Raw genomic sequence first — 17,096 nt, 5'->3', positions numbered from 1 at the left:
GACTTGCCTTTAAAATCTTGATTTTCATATAATTTCGGGTATGTTATAAACAAATATTACATTCAAAATTTGGGCCGGCAAATAGTTTTTAAAATATGGAAGGAAGCATCTAACACGTGTTTTTGTTTGTTTATAAAGTTCAGATTGTTTTTTTTGGAGGGGGGGTACAAAAAACATAGGCCCCCATGTCTTTTTTAGAATAATTTTTTTTAAATTTTTTCGGAATAAAAAGGAAATTCGAAATAGGTATTTTATGAAGAGTTACTCGAGAATTGGGTGGCGTTTTCAGCACACCTAAATCTACTTTAGAAAATATATATTTTCTATACGAACGTGAGACGAACCCTAAAGTAAAATAATACCAAAAATGTTATCTAATCTAAATTAAAACCAATATTTTTTTTATGGGGGGGGGGGTCTGCAAAGAAGTTCCAAAAAATATATCTAATTGCTTCATGAGCTGAATATTTTAATAGAATGTAAATTTAAACAAAAAAAAATATTTGAAAATTGACTTACCCAGTAGTAGCTTAAATTAAATATAAAGCTGTATTTAAGAGATAGCAAAATAATTCTTTTTGTTTTTTCATTTTCTGAATACCTTAACCGCAAACCACCACTTAGCATGTGTAGTTCTAATGTTATTCCAATGATATTCTTTTTGAAACTTCAAAAGAAGCCGACTACTGTCAAAATTTTGTGAAATAATACAACGTGATCAATTTCATTTTAGAGATATTTCTTTCAAAAGCCTTCTTTAAAAAAAAGAAAAAAAAAGTATATTGTGCTATTAAACCTTTTACTGTTTAAATAATTTGACTTTGATCGTTTTATTTTAAGAAAATATGAGTTGAAAAAGCATTTTCATTAACTATTAGAAGATTTGTCAGTAAAAAAAAACAGTCGCCAAAAAGATAAGCGGTTTTTAAATTTTATTTTTACTCGCAATGTAGATCCCTGCATACTTCTTTTCAAGTTAACTCTTGTAGTTTTGATTACAATATATCTGAATGAATGAATCTTGTAATGGAGGGGGCACTAAGCATTGCCTGTTAATAATGCATTTCTTTGGTTTCTTTTTATAACATGCTACATTTCTCTCTTGTGGTTAGAAATAGCAGGGATTTTTTTTCTTTTTTTTAACATCAGACTAAAAGAATCGTAATGAAGGAATCGGAAAATAAAGGTATTTTTAACGATGCGATTCCGATACCTCACAAAATACACGATTCTTACGATTAACGATTCCGATTAATCGTCCCACCACTAATATATATATATATATATATATATATATATATATATATATATATATATACACACACACACAAAAAAAAATGTAAGTGTCAGGTTAAATAATATAATTATAGTAGCTTTTTTGGTGCTTCTTTAAGATAGACTCAATAGATCCATTTTTTAAATTATGTCGTTTTAAGCAAAAACATTATTACGTATTTAACTAAAATATCGAAAATAGTAATATTTTTTAAAAATTACAAAAATTTTACAAGTGAAAATTATTTATATGTAAATGTAACTTTTTAAAAAAAGTTGGATAAAATTGCATTTTTCTTAGATGTCCTACAGTAGACAATGAAGATTTCAACGTTTAGATTAAATCAACATTTATACTTTATAGTGATAGACTTTTTTTTTAAACATAAAATTGCATTTTTCTTAGATGTCCTACAGTAGACAATGAAGATTTCAACGTTTAGATTAAATCAACATTTATACTTTATAGTGATAGACTTTTTTTTTTAAACATAAAATTGCATTTTTCTTAGATATCCTACAGTAGACAATGAAGATTTCAACGTTTAGATTAAATCAACATTTATACTTTATAGTGATAGACTTTTTTTTTTAAACATAAAATTGCATTTTTCTTAGATGTCCTACAGTAGACAATGAAGATTTCAACGTTTAGATTAAATCAACATTTATACTTTATAGTGATAGACTTTTTTTTTTTTAAACATAAAATTGCATTTTTCTTAGATGTCCTACAGTAGACAATGAAGATTTCAACGTTTAGATTAAATCAACATTTACACTTTATAGTGATAGACTTTTTTTTTTTAAACATAAAATTGCATTTTTCTTAGATGTCCTACAGTAGACAATGAAGATTTCAACGTTTAGATTAAATCAACATTTACACTTTATAGTGATAGACTTTTTTTTTTTAAACATAAAATTGCATTTTTCTTAGATGTCCTACAGTAGACAATGAAGATTTCAACGTTTAGATTAAATCAACATTTATACTTTATAGTGATAGACTTTTTTTTTTAAACATAAAATTGCATTTTTCTTAGATGTCCTACAGTAGACAATGAAGATTTCAACGTTTAGATTAAATCAACATTTATACTTTATAGTGATAGACTTTTTTTTCAATCCAAATAATTGTCACAAAAAAAAATTAAAAAACTGAATATTTCACATAAACAACTCAAATAAGAGGAAAGAATTGCACAAACAGCAAAGTCAGTTAAATTACAAAATTAAATTTTAACCAAGAAATAAACTAAACGATTAAAGTGTAGTAGCTGTGTTATATTAAAAATAAGCGTATGGTGACAGGAAAGAACCAGACAAACAATATAAGTTTAATTTTAAACAATTGATTGCTCAATCGTTTATTTTTAAATAAACTTAAGAAATTAAAAAAAAAAAATGTTCTTCAGTTCAACAAGAGTTTGTCCCTGATTCATTCAACATAGTCCTTATCGGCGATAAAAGAAAGTCCATTTTTGTTCACGTTCTTCCTTGTTGATAAAATACGTCAATATGTGTCATTCCTTCTGCTGGGTGGTTTTCATAATAATATCGGAGAATAAGAGTTTGGGTTTCGTTGAAAAATATTCAAGGGAGACAACTTTGCATAAACAATTTTTTGTTGTTGATATAATTTGTCACTATGCGTTATTCATTGTGCTGGGTGTTGTTGATAACATATCGAAGAATGAGAGCTTGATTTTTATTTTTTTTAATAAAAATGTTCAAGGAAAACCACTTAGCATAAATAATAAATTTTTGATAAAATATGTCCATGTACGTTATTGTTTGTGCTGGGTGGTTTTGACATTTAATATTGGAGAATAAGAATTTGTTTTTCGATGAAATATGTTTTGTTGATAAAATATATCAATATGTGCTATTCTTTTGTCGTATTGTTTTGTTAATATTGAAGAATAGGAGCTTACTTTTCAATGCAAAATGTTTAAGGAAGACCACGTAAAGTAATTAACATAGCGGCGGCTCCGAGGCAAAAATGGCTGTCGTATTTTTTATTTATGTTAGTTTTCCGTAATTAACCACACATCAGGGATTCGCTTATTTGGAGGTATATGCAGTTGTATATATCCCATCAAAGCTGTAAACATTGCGAATCAGCTTATGTAGGAATTACGTCGCGACCGTACTCCGTGACCTAACTATTTATGTTTGAAGTGCATGTGAGAGGGGTTGTCAGGTGTATCATTAATATTTCTACTCCTAATTTAGTTAATGCCATTAATGTGTTTCCCGCCCGGATGATTTGCGGGTTATGCTGTTGATGTGGGTGTGGATGTGTTTTGACACCCCGATGTGTGTTTAATACGGCTCTGAACATTTTGCCGACGAACAACATTTGTCTCCGCGCTGCCATTCTTGTTCCATAGTTCCTCCTCGCCCCGTGCTTCGTAACTGTGTGGGGATCTTGCGATATAACATAAATTAGGATAATTTTTTTCCGATTCCGATACTTCCAAAAGTTCCGATTTTTTACAACATTTTCGTTATAAAATCTCGGACGGTTTTTTGTTAGCTTTTTCTAATTTTTCTATTTTAAAATATTTCTCAAAGTGCCACAACTAAGATGTGCTATACCACTATCTGCTGGTCACTGATGTGTGACCGACAGACGTGTTATAGTAAATGTCTTAAAGCGGTCTCGGGAAGATATGAAGATGGACCAGTCATTAGGGTCTGTGTAGCAAGAAGAAAATCATACCTGAGATGTTGGATCTGGGTGTGGCTCCTTTCTTTTCTCAAGATGATCTCTTCACCCTGGTGGCATTCTGGTGGGAATATTCATTTATTTGTGTCACTGTTTCTAACAAACTCCACAGCATGACCGAGTGGTTATTTGGCCATGTGCGTAGAGATACAAAAAAAACGCCTTCCGATAATTCCCTTTCCTAGAGCTCTCTTTTTTTTCCTGCACGACCACCATGAAGTGAAGACGCATATTTGGAGGTATATTCAGTTGTATATATCCTTCCTTAGAAAGTCTTAACTGCAATTAGGCAGCGTTAATGATGTAGAATGGAGTGGCAACGGAGTTGGTTCGTTTTTGTCGCTGCTTAAAGTACCAAATCTCTTGCCACTTCGTTCTACATCATTAACGCTGCCTAATTGCAGTTAAGACTTTCTAAGAAAACTTTATTCCACCAGTCAACCACAATCACTCCCATTCCGTGGTGTTTTTAAAGATTGTGTTAATAAACGTTGTTATTGTTTATAACAAGCGCTTTCCGACATTGTCTTTTGTGTGCTTGGCAACTTTTCTTCCCTCCAGCAACAACCCAACCTTCTTCGACTGGACCATACTCATCTCTTCTTTCTACGGATCTTAAAGCAATGTGGGCGTGGAAGGAAACAGAGAAACGCCAGTCGAAATATGTGGTAATCACGAAACTATCGGCCAACTCGGGTTCGTGAAGATATCGTACCACAGTGCTGCTCATAAAATATGGACACATTTTTCCGATTCCGATACCTCCAAAAGTTCCTTTTTTATAACCTTTTCGGTATAAAATTTCAAATTTTTTTGTTAACTTCTTTTATTTATTTTTATTCATTTTTTGTATTTTACGCTTTCAAAATTCCGCCCCCGGATATGTGCCGCTCATAAAATAGGGACATATTTTTTCGATTCCAATACCTTCAAAAGTTCCGTTTTTTAAAAAAAACATTTCGGTATAAATTATATTGTGCCGCCCCCTGACATCGGCTGCTTGTAAAATAGAGACACATTTTTCTGATTCTGATACAATCAAAAGTTCCTATTTTTTTACATTTTCGGTAAAAAATTCCGATTTTTTCATTAGCTTTTATTTGTTTTTCTATTGTCTATTTTTAACCTCTTAAAATCCTCCCCTGACGTGTACCAATAGGGACACATTTTTCTGATTCCGATATCTGTAAAAGTCCCGATGTTTTACAACCTTTTTGGCATAAATTTTCAGATTTCTTTGTTCGCTTCCATTTATATTTTTACCCTCTGAAAATGCAGCCCTCTGGCACGTACCGCCAGAGGCAGACCCCCGCCCTCTTGCTACGCCACTGCCTTTTAGCATATGACAGATTGGCGAGGCGACGACATATCAACCCTGATGTGAGAAACACTGATGAACACCCGGCCACGAATTGAGGACAATGAAAACGATTAACAGGTTCTGCCATATAGAGAAGTTTCATTTAGTTGCTGTCGACCGAGATAGTGACTTGGACGATCATCGGGTCACACTTTGCTGACCTGCGACCAGAATAGGTAAAAAATAACTATTAAATTAAAATGTATAAATGAACATAAAATTATAACATTGCTTTGTATAAACATTTAATAAACTAACATGAAATTATTATTTATTAATGACTATTGATTTAATATGAATAAATGAACAAAAAAGATAAAATAATTTTATTACTAATCTGTTAACTTTATTTACCTGAAAACTTATTGAAAAAATTAAGAATACACAAATTTACAAAACACTTGAAATATGTAATATTACAGACAATGGTTTATTATAGCAGGTCAAGGAAGAGCATGTGTTGTAGTATATTTGTCTATATGCATATATACTACGTGCATATATGTGTGTCATGTTGTATAGCGTCTATGTAACTGTGTTCATGCACATATATATATATATATATATATATATATATATAAAATGCCTGTCAAAATCATAAGACCACTTAAGAAAGTAAGCGTTTACACATATAATCGAATTTTTAATCAAATGTTTGTTTTTTAAAAAATAATTATTAGATCAGGGTTAAGATTTCGGATGAAGTAGATTTCATTTTTTTTCATCATATTTTCCCGTTTGGCAATGTTTTCAACCATTTGTTTAATTAAAAATGCGATATGTGTAAACGCTTACTTTCTTAAGTGGTCTTATGATTTTGATGAGGACTGTATATGTTTCATGTTGTATAGCGTCTACGTAGCTGTGTTCATGTAAATGTGTTTCTTGATGTATGCATAATGTTTTCCTCTGTTTTGTTCGTACATATCGTCGGTTGTTTTCTGTATGCGGGTGTATACACATATTAATACAGTTCACAACCTAATTTAAAAAAAAAATGTTTTGAACGCTACTAACTGAAGTTCTTTCAACACAGTTTGCAATTTGGAGACGGAATTGTTTTTGTTGAGATAAGTGATTTCAATCATGCTTTTTATTTTAGATTTAAAATATTAACAACTCCATTTTATTTCAGTATTTAATTTGTGTATTTCTGTTTTATTAAATGCTAGCTTTTTTTCTAGTCCAATACCGGCTTCCATCTTATCTCGAAATTACTTATAACGGCACCAACTTACTTTCGGAAGAACCCCCCCCCATCAGCCTTTTCTTTTATATCGTAAGCTTCTTAAAACGTTACTAGCTTAAGTTCAGAATAAAATCACGATTTTCTATTAACGGCTAATTTAAAAAAAAAATGTTTTGAACGCTACTAACTGAAGTTCTTTCAACACAGTTTGCAATTTGGAGACGGAATTGTTTTTGTTGAGATAAGTGATTTCAATCATGCTTTTTATTTTAGATTTAAAATATTAACAACTCCATTTTATTTCAGTATTTAATTTGTGTATTTCTGTTTTATTAAATGCTAGCTTTTTTTCTAGTCCAATACCGGCTTCCATCTAATCTCGAAATTACTTATAACGGCACCAACTTACTTTCGGAAGAACCCCCCCCATCAGCCTTTTCTTTTATATCGTAAGCTTCTTAAAACGTTACTAGCTTAAGTTCAGAATAAAATCACGATTTTCTATTAACGGCTAATTTAAAAAAAAAATGTTTTGAACGCTACTAACTGAAGTTCTTTCAACACAGTTTGCAATTTGGAGACGGAATTGTTTTTGTTGAGATAAGTGATTTCAATCATGCTTTTTATTTTAGATTTAAAATATTAACAACTCCATTTTATTTCAGTATTTAATTTGTGTATTTCTGTTTTATTAAATGCTAGCTTTTTTTCTAGTCCAATACCGGCTTCCATCTTATCTCGAAATTACTTATAACGGCACCAACTTACTTTCGGAAGAACCCCCCCCCATCAGCCTTTTCTTTATATCGTAAGCTTCTTAAAACGTTACTAGCTTAAGTTCAGAATAAAATCACGATTTTCTATTAACGGCTAATTTAAAAAAAAAATGTTTTGAACGCTACTAACTGAAGTTCTTTCAACACAGTTTGCAATTTGGAGACGGAATTGTTTTTGTTGAGATAAGTGATTTCAATCATGCTTTTTATTTTAGATTTAAAATATTAACAACTCCATTTTATTTCAGTATTTAATTTGTGTATTTCTGTTTTATTAAATGCTAGCTTTTTTTCTAGTCCAATACCGGCTTCCATCTTATCTCGAAATTACTTATAACGGCACCAACTTACTTTCGGAAGAACCCCCCCCCATCAGCCTTTTCTTTTATATCGTAAGCTTCTTAAAACGTTACTAGCTTAAGTTCAGAATAAAATCACGATTTTCTATTAACGGCTAATTTAAAAAAAAAATGTTTTGAACGCTACTAACTGAAGTTCTTCCAACACAGTTTGCAATTTGGAGACGGAATTGTTTTTGTTGAGATAAGTGATTTCAATCATGCTTTTTATTTTAGATTTAAAATATTAACAACTCCATTTTATTTCAGTATTTAATTTGTGTATTTCTGTTTTATTAAATGCTAGCCTTTTTTTTTTTTTTTTTTTTTTTTTTCCTCGTACATATGTTTATTTATTCACCGAGTTGATAGCAAAAATTACGAATTATACTCATTTTTAGTTCGTGTGAGGGGAATCTATCACCATACTTTCCCTTAAACACGTCCGTTGGACTTTTATTAAGTACAATACTTAATAGTTTTTTTTTTTTTTTTTTTTTAATGGAGAGTAGAAAACGCATTGTGGATGCGTTATCGGCAGCTCCAGTTACTCTCGCTTCTTCTTATTTGTCCCTCAGTCCTCATTTTTTTTAAATGAGTGATTTCTCGGACAAAGGGAGAAGAAAAAGCTGTTTTCTAGGTTGGCAGTATTTTTGCGAACAGTTGGCTGAGATGGCGGAAATTTTCTGTTTCTATGTCTATCCTTGTAGCCATGTCACTAGTAAGGGTGCTGGAGGTAAACGTTTTGTCTGGGCTGACGTTATCCGCCTGATAGTCAGGGACCCGAACCTTGGATTAACCACTAAGGAGGCTGTCCTATCAGCAGGTGCAAAGTACTGGGGCTGCTGTATTGCCATTTGGTGAATGGATTCTGGACCATGCAGTAGCTTCTGGTGGGGCCTCTCGATGCCATACTAGTGGGTAATTGTTACGGCTTTACCTTATCATTAACTACAAATAAAAAAAAATAAAAAATTCTTCGTTTCTTTTTCTCTCTTAATTTCCCCTCTCTGTCCTGCTCTAAGTAAATCTGTCGACCTAGTCCACAAATTCCAAAATTTCATCATGACAAGTTTCAAGAAAAAATACACGATTAAACCCGGTTCCCCAACTTCCAACGTAGACCCCTACTACCATGTCTCCTTCTCCAACATCAGGGGTCTTCGTTCTAACCTTCCAGAGGTTGAAACCCAATTACAGGAGACTAAACCAGACCTTTTATTTTTAAGTGAAACTGGCATTGGACAGGCTATTTCCCTAGATGAGTTTGCAATTTCAGGATACTCTAACTTAACTTCTAAATCTGACCCCCAAGATCGCCATGGGCATGGAATATGTGCCTATATTAAAGATAGCTTTCCATGTGGGAGGGACATCTCCAGGGAAGATCCTAACTTACCCTATATGTGCTTCCGGGTTGCTTTAGCTCACACTACTGCATTTATATTTACTCTCTATCGCCCCCACAACAGTGGAGTTACTATCTTTCAAAGCATATCTGAGAAAATTGACCAAGTCCTTTCTACTTATCCTTCAGCTAACATTCATATATGTGGAGACTTCAATGTTCACAACGTTGAATGGTTGACCCACTCAAACAAGACCGATGATGAGGGGAGGTTCTGTCATGATTTCTCCATTGCCTATGACCTCACTCAGATTGTTCAGGAACCTACCCGTGTGCCCGATAATGATGGCCAGTATGCGAGCCTACTAGACCTTTTTCTCACAACTTGCCCTGAACTATGTTCAGTTTCTGTTCTGTCGCCTCTTGGATCTTCCGACCACTCTGTTGTATCAATTAAGATAAAAATGAAATGTAATAAGTCCCCAGATGTACCTCTTCATCGTACAGTATATCGATACACTAAGGCTGACTGGGATAGCTTCCGTACATTTATATCTGATCTACCTCTGCATTCCATGTTTAAAAAGGATGTGTCCTCTATAGTATTAGACCTAACTGAATGGTTAATTGTAGGTATTGACCATTTCATACCCTCTAAAAAGTTTAAGAAAAAACCTAACAGCCAGCCATGGTTCTCTCCAGAATGTGCTGCTGCCATTGCGCACAGAAATCACTTTTTCCACTGCTTCAAACGTAATAGATGTATGGAAACTAAAGCCGTTTTCAGGACTGCCAGCAACCATTGTAAGAAAGTAATAAGGAACGCAAGAGAGTTGTATGCTCAATCTGTTAAGTCCAAAGTAGCTGAGCAGCGGCTTGGTTCCCACCAGTTTTGGCAAATAGCAAACAGAATCCTGAACAGAAGCGTGTGCTCCATCCCAACTATTATCAATGGACCTGAGGTAATCTCGTCAGCATCAGACAAAGCCAAACTCTTTGTCAAGAACTTTGCAGCTAATTCTACCCTTTGCGACCAAGACCGCCAACCCCCAATATTTCCTCCTGTATCAGAAAACACGCTATGTGATATACGTATATCTGTACGTGATGTTGCCAAGCTAATCAAAAACCTTGATTCGAGTAAAGCAACTGGCCCTGATGGTATTCCAATTATAGTACTCAAAAAACTTCAACCTGAATTAGCGCCCATACTTACAAAACTGTTTAAACGTTGTCTTAAGGAGAATAGTTTCCCATCTCCCTGGAAAACCTCATCAGTATGCCCTGTATTTAAGAATTCAGGTGATCGCTCATCCCCCTCTCAGTACAGGCCAATAAGTCTCCTGTGCGTCATGAGTAAGTTGCTAGAATCTGTGTTAAATACAGAAGTAATCAAACATCTCAACAAAAATAACCTTCTTAGTGACACTCAATATGGTTTCCGTTCTGCTAGATCTACAGCAGATGTCATTACAGTTATATCGCATAGGATTAGCGAATCTCTCGACGGTGGCAATCTTTCTAGAGCAATTGCTCTTGACATATCTAAAGCCTTTGATAGGGTATGGCATAAAGGTTTACTTCATAAGATCGCTAGCTATGGTATAGCTGGAAAAGTCTTCTCAATTATTAAATCATTTTTTTCTGATAGGTTCATAAGAGTAGTAGTTGAGGGGCAAAAATCAGAAGCTCACAGTATTAATGCCGGTGTCCCTCAGGGATCCATCCTGGGCCCAACTCTTTTCCTGATCTACATTAATGATCTTCCAAATCATATCCTTACATCATTTGTAGACATTTATGCTGACGACACTACCATTTATGGTAGCACATCTAAGACAGTAAACGACCAAGTTCTCTCCAATTCTCTCTCCTCTGATCTTGAGCACGTAGTACAATGGGGAAAGGAGTGGCTGGTTACTTTTAATGCATCTAAAACCAAGCTTCTCTCTTTACATCATCAACATTCTAATCCACATTTGTCATCAATTGAAATGAATGGCTCTCGTCTTCAGGAGGCCTCAAGTTTTGACAAGCTTCTGGGCTTGACCATTACTCCTGATCTTAAATGGAACACGTATATCAAATCTGTTGCCAAGGCCGCTGGAAAAATGGTGGGATCTTTCTATCGATCCAGTAGATATCTCACTGCTGATGCTATTCTCTACCTATATAAGAGCCAGGTACGTCCAAGGATGGAATACTGTTGCCACATCTGGGCAGGAGCTGCTAGAAAGGACTTGTCCTGCCTTGATAGAGTTCAAAATAGACTTCGTAGCCTCGTAGGAGATGTCCTTTTCTCCTCCTTGCAACCTCTATCTCACAGAAGAGATGTTGCGAGTTTGTCTCTGATGTATCGTTATTTTCATGGAAAGTGTTCAACTGAGCTTCAATCTTTGGTCCCCCCTCGCCAAACTTTCACAAGAAACACTCGTCTAGCTGTAAACACTATCAATAATTTCCCCCACTCTTTATCTGTGGCTAAACCTAAACGTAGATTCCATGAACAAAGCTTCTTTCTTAGAACTGCACGCCTGTGGAATTGTCTTCCGTTTTCCTGCTTTCCGGCTGACTACAATATGGTTGTGTTCAAGTCTAAAGTAAATAAGTTCTTGATGAGCCGTTCCATATAAGTTATTAAATTTACCAAATTTTCATTACTAATGATTACTATATTGACCAATTTCTACTGTACACTCTTTAACCCTTATCCTTGAGTGGCCTCTGGGCCTTGATAATGTGGTGATGCCTTTGTAAAAAAAACAAAAAAAAAAAAAAAAACAACCGCAACAAATAACGTATGCAAGACAGTTGTTGTTCCTCACTCTCTCAGTGATTGTCATCTTCAAGGTGTATATTTTCATCAAAAAGGAAAAACTACCAAAAATTCCACAACAGACTTTTTCATATGTAATATATTGACGTTGGCATTCTGTGGTTATAAAAGGAGACGCCCTGATATTATTGTTGCTCTTTTGTTAAAACTGCAAAAGTATTTACTTAAGCTAGCAGAGACGTCCAGCATAGTCCAGCTGTAAAGTACGCTTAAATATGATATTCTTGCAGATTTTGTATATAGTATTATAGAGTTAATGTTCTATCGATTTTTATATCTTATAAAGTTGCGATTTCAAAAATATATCCATATCACTTGGGTGCATCAGCTTGAATCAAAACTGAAACCAAAACTTATAAAAATAAATATATATATATATATATATATATATATATATATATATATATATATATATATATATATAACGTATAAACTTGAGTTCCTTCAGCTATAACTGAAACCAAAACTTATAAAGAATTCTTGGTAAAATTATTTATTACAAGAAATGGAAGTCCATAACAATTAAACGACAGTCACTCAAATGTAAGTGCGAAACATAAAATAAATAACACACACGCTATCCTATTAATATAAAGATTATTATTATTAGTAGTAGTAGTAGTATTTGTATTATTTTTCACGCCTTTCACTTCCTTTGGAGTTGCACCCAATTATTTCCATGTTTAACATCGTTTTTAGATTCGACCTCACTCTGACTGATTTACTCTGACTATTAATTGAATATATAACAACTCGTTTCTTTGTTCATTCTCTTACACAACCGGTCATGTCATCTTATTGTTTATATAAACTCTATTTCATTCCCCAGATTTAAAAAATATTTGTAACAATTTTATGTTGATTAACTTGCATTCACACCTCCTTTGTTTATTTTTATGAACTTAATTTCAACTGTTATTTTTTTATTTTTTAACATTTTTCTCCATCGCCGATGTCCGGGAGTCACAAAATGAAACAATGTTTGGTAGTGAGACAGTATATTCATCTGTATTCTTCAATAGCGTAGTGTCTTACTCGTTTTTGCTATAGAGTGATATAAGTTTAATCGAAAGGCTGATAGGTAGTCTATATCGAAATTTGTGATATTAGAATCGATCCAACTTTTACATTTCGGACGTTATTCTTGGCTCTGGCATTTCACCCTTGTTTTCATAACTTAGACTTATGTCTACGGTTCACTAATACTCTTGATTATTTTGCTCAGTGTGAATTCTCATTGGTAATCAATCGAAGTCAAGATTAGAATATATGTATGTGTGTATATATATATATATATATATATATATATATATAACGTGCATATGTATGTGTTGTACTATATATTGGGCTATATACATATATGTAAAGTGCATATATATATGTGTCAGGTTGTATGTAACGTATGTAAGACAGTTATTTTCACATGAAGAATTGACAGTTACATCTTCCTCAAAAAGAAAACACTGTAACACCAAGTTTTATTTTTATTTTGCTTTATTTCATGTCACTTCAAAGATGCACACAATTCTTTTTATGTTAAACATGCTTAAATGATTCACAAAGGCAAAATCTTGATCCACATTGTGGAATAATCGGAATTATCTCCCTTGGACTGTTAACCCTTTTTCCTCTTATTGAACTCTTTTGGAATGGGAGACAAAGAAATGTAATGTAATCGAGGCCCACGCGGGCTGGAAGAGGAGTCAATAAATCCTGTCGTATTTCATATTTCTCTTTTTGTTCTGTTCTTATATAAAACCCTTCAAAACATTACATGTTGTCAGAAGTAGGATCGAAAAAAAGAAAAAGAATTTTATATATAAAAGGAAAAAAGAAAGACATCAAAACAGCAAACAAACCCGGACAACCGAAGTAAATTACCAAAAAAAAAAAAAAAAAAAAAAAAAAAAGAGTTTCGTCAGAAAACTAGTAAGTTTGTTTTATTTTTACAAAAAAAAAAAAGAAATAAAGAAATAAAAAAAAAAAAGAAAGAAAGAAAATTATGGCTCAAAGAAATTTCAACGCCAATATACCGCCCCCGGCAAAAATGTCTCTGTCAGGAAATGTTGCAAACAATTGGAGGAAATTTAAACGAAATTTTTTGAATTATTCTGTGGCCAGTCGATTGTCAAACGAGGTTGATTCAGTATATCAGACTTCTGTTTTCCTTTCTATAATCGGTGAGGAATGTTTCGATATTTTTGAAGGGTTACATTTTAATTCGGAGGAGGATCGAAATAATCTTCAAAAAGTCTTGCAAACATTTGAGGACTTCTTTGTTGGAGAAACGCATGAAGCGTACGAGTCATACAAATTTCACCTTCGAAAGCAGGAACCGGAAGAAAATATAGAAACCTATATAGCGGTTCTACGCCAGCTTGCAAAAAGTTGCAATTTTGGACAATTAACGAACAGATTAATTAGGGATCAAGTTGTTGTTGGGGTGAAGGATGATATGTTAAGGGAAAAATTTTTAGCCGATAAAACCTTAACTCTAGATAAATGCCTGCAAATGGGTAGAGCACATGAAACCTCAAAGCAACAGTCACAAGCTATATCCTCGGCAGAACCAGATACACAAATAAACCGTGTATTTAGAAGAAATAATTTTCAGTATAATAATAAAATGACTAAAAGAAAGTGCATACGATGTGGATATTTTACTTCACACGGCAGAGATGACTGCCCAGCGATGCATGCAACATGCAATAAATGTAAAAAACTAGGACATTATGCATCGGAATGTAGAACAAAATCGGTAAGGGGAGTTGCAAAAGAAGAAAATGACTTCCTAGGGTCGATCTCATTGGGAAACATTAAAAACGGTGAAGAGGAAGGAAAAATTGACTGGCAAGCCAATATAAAGGTCACCACCGCGAAGAACAGCAGAATAGTCAACTTCAGATTGGACACAGGCGCTGATGTTACTGTAGTGCCGGACCGGTTCTTTAGGAAAAATTCTCCTATAATAAAGCAGACGGATAAAAGACTATATGGACCAGGTCAGAACAAGATAAAGGTGATTGGAAAAGTAGATGCTACACTTTGTTATAGAGAAAAAAATTCACTGCAAGAGTTGTACATCGTTAAGGACTTGATGGAACCATTGTTGGGTGGACCAGCAATTAAAGCTTTGAACTTGTTGAGCAAGATCAACTCTATAGAAGGCAGAGATCACCAGTACAAAAAAATGTTTTCAAAAGTATTTACGGGACTAGGAAAACTGAAGCATGTTTATAAAATACATTTGGATAAGAATGCTCAACCTTTTTCAATTACAACTCCCAGACGACTAGCCATTCCTATGAAACAAAAAGTCCAGGAGGAGCTTAAAAGATTAGAAAGTGAAGATATCATCCGCCCAATCGAAATGCCTACTGATTGGTGTGCTCCTATTGTAGCAGTTCCAAAGAAGGATGGTAAAATCAGACTTTGTGTTGACTTCACTAAACTTAATGAAAGTGTGAAGCGTGAACATTTCCCACTGCCTTCTTCGGACCAGTTATTAGCTCAACTTGATGGAGCCAAGATATTTAGTAAACTGGACTGCAACAGCGGATTCCATCAAATTATGTTGCATGAAGATTCTCAGAAGCTTACCACTTTTATTACGCCATTTGGAAGATATTGCTATAAGCGCCTACCATTTGGAATAAGTTCAGGCCCTGAAATTTTTCACCGCGAAATGACACACATTTTGTCAGGAATACCAGGAGTCATCTGTGACATAGATGATGTTCTTGTCAGTGGGAGAAGCCAACAGGAGCATGACCGTCGTTTAAAAATAGTGCTAGAGAGAATGGAGGCAGCAGGAATAACATTAAATGATAAATGTGTATTCTCTGTTAGCAAAATTAAATTTATCGGGCAACTCATTTCCGAAGAAGGTATCCAAATAGACCCAGAGAAGATTAACGCAATCATGAACATGACCAGACCACAAAACGTGTCTGAACTGCGACGACTGCTAGGGATGGCAAATCATGTTGGTAAATTTGCTAAAAATTTAGCAGAGACCACAAAACCACTCAGAGATCTCCTGAGGAAAGACAATGCATGGATTTGGGATGAGCCTCAGGAAACTGCATTTAAAACACTAAAGAAAAATCTGAGTTCTGCACCGGTACTGCTCCATTATAGTGCTGATAAGCCAACAAAAATTTCGGCTGATGCATCTTCCTATGGCTTGGGAGGAGTACTGCTCCAGAAACAAGGGAATGACTGGAGACCTGTATTTTATGCATCGAGAGCACTTACTGAAACGGAACAGAGATATGCTCCGGTTGAGAAAGAAGCCCTTGCAGTCACTTGGTGTTGCGAAAAATTTGCCGACTTTTTGATTGGGCTACATAAGTTCATAATTGAAACGGATCACAAGCCATTATTGGCATTATTAAAAACAAAACGAGCCCAGCCAAAGTGGTAGATACTGTTACTCCAAGATCAGTCCTGGTTGAAACGGACTCAGGATTGTTTCGTAGAAACAGAAACCATCTTCGAAAAAGAAATGAGCACATCGATTTTCCTCAAATAGCTGCACCGACAGAATTATCTGTCTTACCAAATGCATCCAGAGACATTCCTGAGTGCAGCTACAATAATTTAATGGGACAAACTAACCAAACAGATGTGCAGTCAACTGTACATGAGGATATCCAATCCTTTAACTCAGAAAGTCCCAAAGTAAAATATACAAAGAGTGGTAGAAAAATTCAACCACCAGAGAAACTTTCACTATGAATTTGGGACCTGAAAGGGGGATGTGGAATAATCGGAATTATCTCCCTTGGACTGTTAACCCTTTTTCCTCTTATTGAACTCTTTTGGAATGGGAGACAAAGAAATGTAATGTAATCGAGGCCCACGCGGGCTGGAAGAGGAGTCAATAAATCCTGTCGTATTTCATATTTCTCTTTTTGTTCTGTTCTTATATTAAACCCTTCAAAACATTACACACATTTGCTACAGTAATTGAATATATGATAACTCGTTTGTTTGTTCATTCTATTACACAACCATCTTATTGTCATCTTATTGTTTATATTTAACTGTATTTTATTCACCAGCTTTAATAAATATTTGTAACAATTTTATGTTGATTAACTTGCATTCACACGTCCTTTGTTTATTTTTATGAACTAAATTTCAACTGCTATATTTTATTTTTTAACATTTTTCTCCATCGCCGATGTCCGGGAGTCATAAAATGAAACAATGTTTTGTAGTGAGACAGTATATTA

General features: G+C 34.1%; 1 long non-coding RNA gene across 1 annotated transcript; it reads right to left on the bottom strand.

Moving 5' to 3' along the window:
- Positions 1 to 5,690: 5,690 nt before the first annotated feature.
- LOC145270402 (uncharacterized) lies at positions 5,691 to 12,258 on the bottom strand. The gene is made up of 2 exons (XR_013865342.1): positions 11,806 to 12,258; positions 5,691 to 6,350 (listed from the first exon to the last, which is right to left on the bottom strand). It is a non-coding gene; the product is annotated as an uncharacterized LOC145270402 (long non-coding RNA).
- Positions 12,259 to 17,096: the final 4,838 nt, after the last annotated feature.

This window comes from Euprymna scolopes, chromosome 46 (genome assembly GCF_053919585.1).
Source record: "Euprymna scolopes isolate OS-2025 chromosome 46, ASM5391958v1, whole genome shotgun sequence".
Taxonomy (NCBI): domain Eukaryota; kingdom Metazoa; phylum Mollusca; class Cephalopoda; order Sepiida; family Sepiolidae; genus Euprymna; species Euprymna scolopes.
This window is presented reverse-complemented; position numbering and strand designations above follow the sequence as displayed.